Source organism: Rousettus aegyptiacus, unplaced genomic scaffold (assembly GCF_014176215.1).
Source record: "Rousettus aegyptiacus isolate mRouAeg1 unplaced genomic scaffold, mRouAeg1.p scaffold_m13_p_10, whole genome shotgun sequence".
NCBI classification, from domain to species: domain Eukaryota; kingdom Metazoa; phylum Chordata; class Mammalia; order Chiroptera; family Pteropodidae; genus Rousettus; species Rousettus aegyptiacus.
The window spans coordinates 28736-34727 of NW_023416285.1; the positions used below are offsets into that span (position 1 = coordinate 28736).

Here is a 5992-nt window from a genome sequence, read left to right on the forward strand (position 1 = left end):
CTCAAACACTGAAAATTTAATCCATCTCATGGCGATGGAAAGAATTAACACTGTTTAGAAGGCAATACCACATAGCTGATGCACAGATTCAATGTGATTCCAATGAAAATTCCCAAAGGCCTTTGGGGAAAGTGTGCAAGCTGATCCACTAATATAAAATTTCAAGGGACCCCAAAGAGCTGCAACAGTCTTCAAAAAGGAAATCAAAGTTGGAAGCTCATACTTCCCATTTTTAATTCTTAATACAAAGCAACAATGATTAAAACATTGTGATACTGGCATAAAGAGATACAGATAGATACAGATAGGTAATGAGCCAAAACCAGTCTTTTCCGGCCTAAATGCCATCTTTGGCCAAAGCAAAACCTTTGGCTAATTATAATATCATTATAATCTCATCCACATTACTGCAGCTCTCAACATGCACCTGACACTAAGATAGTCCTGGAAATATCACATGAGAAAGGAAAAGCAGAGTACCAAGTCCCCCACCCACTGGCAAAAGACGACAAGACTCCATCAGCGCCAGGATTTCCCAGGCTCTCCAGGAAGAACAAAAAGTTCCTAACCAGCCATCTTGGCGAGACTTTCTCACTCAACCTCTCTCACCTCCCCCCTCCCTCCTTCTCTCTCTGCTCTCTCCCCATCCCTTCCTCCCTCTCCGTCTCTCGAGTAACCACACACTCCACCTCCTCAAGTGTGTACTTTCCCCTTAATAAAACTTGAGCTTGCCTGATTGCTATTTATCTTGCCTTTGGATTCTTTCTTGTGGAATAAAAGCAGAATCTGGTCATGGGACCCACGAGATCTCCAGCTGTTCATCTTACCCTGGAATTCTTTCCAGGAGAATAAGACAAGAACATTTCCATTCTTGTGTTAAGTACATAGCCTCACAAATATTTTTCTCATGTTGATCTAAGTATAGATGAGAGGAAAAGGACTTGAAGCACTACCAGTTTCTACCAAAGACCACAGAAATAGATCAAGAAGGCTGACCGGCTAAACAAAAATAATGTTTATTTCTGCCAGTGGATGACCATGATCTCTCAGGTACAGGAGTTTCCAGGAGCTAGCGGTATCCCAGCCATTAATTTTCCTGCTGAAATAACAAGATGGAAGTTTTCTAGTTTTCAGAAATCCGTCTTAAGCACAAGGAAAGAGGCAGGACCTAGGACCTAAGGAAGACTGCAAAATCTTCAAATCCCTTCGTTCAGGCAGAACTCCTCCAGGTCAATGAGCATATGTATCTATGGAAGGAGCTGCTGGCGGGGGGGGGGGGGGGGGGGGGGAGGGGGGGGCGGGGACGACACGGGGGGGTGGGTGGGAATGCAGGCTGGAATTAAGGAAGAGGTAATTCTCTGTTACATGTAGACTAACAGACCAAATATCTATAACATGAAGCAAAAAACAGACGCGCACATGTTCGGCACTCCTCGCCCTCACTACGCTACACCAAGGAATCAAGGAATTAAAGAAAAAAAGAATTTCCCACCGGAGCCCGGCCCTCTGCTGTGTCAGCTGAAGACAGACAGCCCCTCTCCCCACACTTAGCACTCCTGGCACAAGGCTTCTCCTCGCCTTCCCTTTTCGCCCGGGGCGGTGGTGCAGCGCTAGTCTGCTGAGACTCGAGGACTACCACGCAACGGCCCCACCGGGAGCCTCAAGCGGTTTCTCTCGGCTCCCTGGAAAGGCAGAGCATACCCAGCGTGGGCTCACGACAGACCGCGTAAGCGTGACGTGGGGGCGGCGGTGTCCGCGCCCGCTCCCGGGGAGGGGCGGCGTCACGTCGCGGTCCACACACGGTGGAGACCACCGCCCCCGCACCCCGAGGACCGGGTGGGAGTAAGGGCGACCCAACTCTACCCTGATTGGAGACTCGCCCCAGACCCACCCCTGGGCTCCTCCCCACCAGCTCTCAGCACCTCCCTCAACCTCACGCTGGCCCCACCCTCCAATACCTGGACCTCGGCCTTTTTGGAGCCAAGCGGCCAATGGCCGAGGATGGGAAGGCGCGGGTGAGACCCACGCTGTGTGGGCTGCGTGCCTGGGCTGAAGTCCTGCGGCACTAGGGGAACCAGTCCGTCCCCAATCTTCTCCTGGCAGAGGAGCCAACCGGGCGGAGTTTATTCGGCGCAGGTGTCAGAGACATCCTTCCTGACTCGACTTTGGAAAATCGGGTTTTTCAAGCATAAGCTTTTATCGTGGAAGACTTAGTAGAATTGTGTACATAGGTTAAAACAAATTACATAATAATTTTTGAATAACTAAGTTAATCTTTTAAACACCATTGATATAAAATTATAGGAATGTTAAAGATGCTTATAAGTCTTTTTCAGAATGTCTGTATTTGCTCCTGTGCCAAATCATGCTCTTCTAATTAAGCTTGCTGCATTTCAAGATATGACCAGCTGGGAGGAATGTGAGTTCATTTGTCATGGCATTTTGTTTTCTCTTGTGCTTAGTAACAGGGGCCTCTTGAGTTAGCGACACCGAATTCAAAGTCATTAGGGGGAACCACCGGCAGTGCCTGAGGAGGTGTCATGGGGGGCCACCGCCGCAGAGCAGAGCCCACGCTGCAGGGTAAGGAACATGACAGTCACGGGGACCTTTCCCGAAATGCATCCACCGTCATCACCATCACCACTGGCGCCGCCACTGCCACGTGCATAACAGAGGGATGTGGGACATTTGGATTTGAGACACAAATTTATTTGAAAACCCACTTTGGATTTATGAATGCGATTTCTGATTAAACTAGATTGGAAAATTTTTCATCCTCAATGTATATATATATTTTTTAATTTTGCATTTGACTTAAAACGCCACAAGAAAATTTGCGTATTGCAAGGTAGTCCTAGCCACCCCCTTGATTTGGGAACTCTCTGGTAGGTTCCTGCTGCTTTACTTCAGTGGATGTGCTAATGTGATGGAGGCAGGGGGAGAACTTCCTGCTGGGGCCAGGAAGAAGGCCTCTGAAGGCCCTGGAGAAATGGGGGAAAGAGGTCATCATTCCTAAAGAGGATCAAGAAAAGTTGAAAGACATGTTTAAAATTAATAAGTTCAAGTAAACAGCCAGTGAAATGATTGCAATCAACAAATCTTTACCAGATGTTAGATTAGAAGGGTGTAAAACAAGGGTGTATCCAGAAATCTTCCTACAACAAGTGTGGTGACAGTTTGCCACAATGAGGCTTTGGAGCACAGTTCTTTGAATTGTCCATAGTGTCATTAATCAGTCGCCAAGACACATGCTAAAAGAAATTGTTCTAGTACATGATGCCAGTGAAAGAGACTTTATGAAAAGACCCTAGAGAGTTATGTGAAAAAATTAAAAGTAACAGTGCATGTAATTTTAATGGAATAATATTCAAAATCAATCAGAGCTAGAATAAAAGAAGCTGCTGTCTTTATAAAATAATATTGAATGTAAAGTCTACTTCAAGAAATGCTTTAATTTTAAAAATAAATTAATTTTAAAAAAGACTAGTAAAACAGTAGTATGCCCTACCATTCATGTGATCAGAGATGATACTTTTGAGTGTATTGCAGATTCCTATGATGGATTCGCCTGGAGCTCAATTTTTGCTGATATCCAGTTCCCTGAAGAGAAATGGACAGAAGGAACATTGAACAGACTCTTCCTGTCAGAATACCTACAATGGCAGGAGGCCTTTTTTTCAAGAGGCAGAGATCACTTTCAGGAAATTGGAACATAAGAAGCTGGAACGAATATTTGAGGGAGAGAAAACATAGAAAATTCCTTTAGGATTTGGCAGTGTGGAGGAACTTAGGAAATCGTTTCCTGCTCATGTGCTGGACATGTGTTTAAGAAAGCTACATCTTGTATGTTTCCAAGAGGCATAGGGAAGATTGTCAATATAAATGACAGATGATTTACAGAAGTATAGATGATGAATTTCAGAATTTCTTCTATATCATTTCTCAGGGTGTACAAAGGTAGATTATGAAGACAGAATATCAAGACTTGGTCTAAGACACAAACTCCAATGGAAAACCTTCCTCTTGGTACCTAGAGGCTATTTATCCTGATCCCCAGACTCTACCTCACGATTTTTCTTTGGGAGAGATAAGAAACATGGAAACAAATCAGTGTTTAGATAATATCACGAGAAAAGAGAATGAAAAAGTGAGAATTTTTCACTGTCACAGTATAAAAGGTAGTCAGGTTTTCTCTTATACTTCCAACAAAGAAATTAGAACATACGACCTTTGCTTAAACATCTACAACCTTAATGGCCCAGTCACAGTGCTCAAATGTCACCACATAAAGGCAACCAACCTTGCAGCATATGAACAGTAATTGGTGCCTGGACGAAGTCACAGAAGAGGACAGCCAGGTGCCCAGCATTAGAGGCTGTGATGGAAGCGAGTCCTAGCACTGGCTTCTTCAAAGTGTTATTCTTCCAGAAATATTCTGAGACAAAACTTAGGAAAAAATAAAAAAAAAATAAGGGCTACCTCTGCATACCTTTCTGCCACATTCTTACACAATGAAAACAGGAAAAATGCTTCCCTTATACAGGACGTAAGGTTTCTCAGACACTAAAAATTAGACTCCACTCACTTCTCAACTGTGAACTGGCCTTCTTGTCCAAGATGTGAAATGACAATGTAGCGAGACTGTGTACACAGATGTTTACAAGATTGGAAGAGTCTTTCGTCATTGTAAAGAATATTCAGATGATGAAACAATTGACAAAATGTACATTCTGGAAAGCTGCACCTCTTACAGTTTGTTTACACATCAGCAATATTTGCTAAATGTGCTGTTGTAATGAGATTTCTAAGATTTTTTTTGTCTGATTAGAACTGGTAGCCAGTATATTAAATATTGATATAAAGATATAATAAAAGAACTATAGCTGGATTCAGAAACATGAAAACATGTTTACAAATAAAAATAATAAGACAATATTAAACAGAGTTTAAAGGAAATTAGAACTATGTGAAGTACAATTTGTTATGGTATAGTATCCAATTTCCAAAAGGATTTTATATCTCAGTGGAGAAAAATAATTGATTCAAATTACATTCATTTTGTTTTTATCCATGATAGTCATGGAATTTTTTATTTGTTTTTCCTTGTAGTGCTGAAACTGAGCTAGAAAATGGTTCTTTAACAGTAGTTTTAGTTGCTTTCTGTGATTTTAAAAATTTGTTTTCGAAGGCGATGAGGTGGGATGAAGAGCTCACCTGAACTGGAAAAAGGCTGAAAGAGAGGGAGATTAATGAAGGGTAAAGGGCAGGGATGAAGAGTGTGAAGCTGCTGGAGAAGAACAGGCTGAAGGCTCACACAAAGGGAGTGTCTATCTATTGGCTTGGAAGGAAAATAACTGAGTGAAGGAGTGATAAGGAAGGAAGAGAGAAGAAGGAGGAAGGATTGACCATGAGCAGGAGCTCAGACTTGTCAGAGAGTGAGGATGCAAATGTAAGAGCACACCTTGAATCTGGTCAGGTATTAATGGTGAATGAGGTAGATGGTCATACGGTGACTACAAGGGACAGAAAATCTAGGATGTGGGGTGTTTTAGCTGCTTTCAGCCCTGAGTGTGGCTATGGGTTTGGGATCTCTTGGGAGTAGCCTTGGCTGAATGTTCACTGTTTTCCCAGGTCTTCCAGATCCTGAAGTTACTTCTGAACCTGAGAGTGGTTTCAGCCTTGGAAAAGACACCTTATGACAGAGGGAAGCTGGCGAACTCTATCCCCAACCCTCCAGACAGGTTCATTCACCACAGCTGTACATGAAAGTGGCAATTCTACCAAACTTCCCAGTAAGCCTGGTGTTCAGTGCCTCTTACAAATGCTGCACTTGGAGTGGAATCTCCAAAGACCCTTCAGCCCCAACTCCCAGGCCAGAGTCTGGGATCCCAGTACACCCTGCCTCCCCAGCTCTCCTTGGGGGCTGCAGTCTGGCTCTTGCAAACTTCTCTATGGTGTTTTTATAACCAAGCTTTCTGCTCTCAGACCTGAG

The 5992-nt window shown here is 43.6% G+C and overlaps 1 pseudogene; it reads left to right on the forward strand.

Annotated features, from left to right (window-relative positions):
• Nucleotides 1–2540: 2540 nt before the first annotated feature.
• LOC118608631 lies at nucleotides 2541–4517 on the forward strand (annotated as a pseudogene).
• The last annotated feature ends 1475 nt before the right edge of the window (nucleotides 4518–5992 follow it).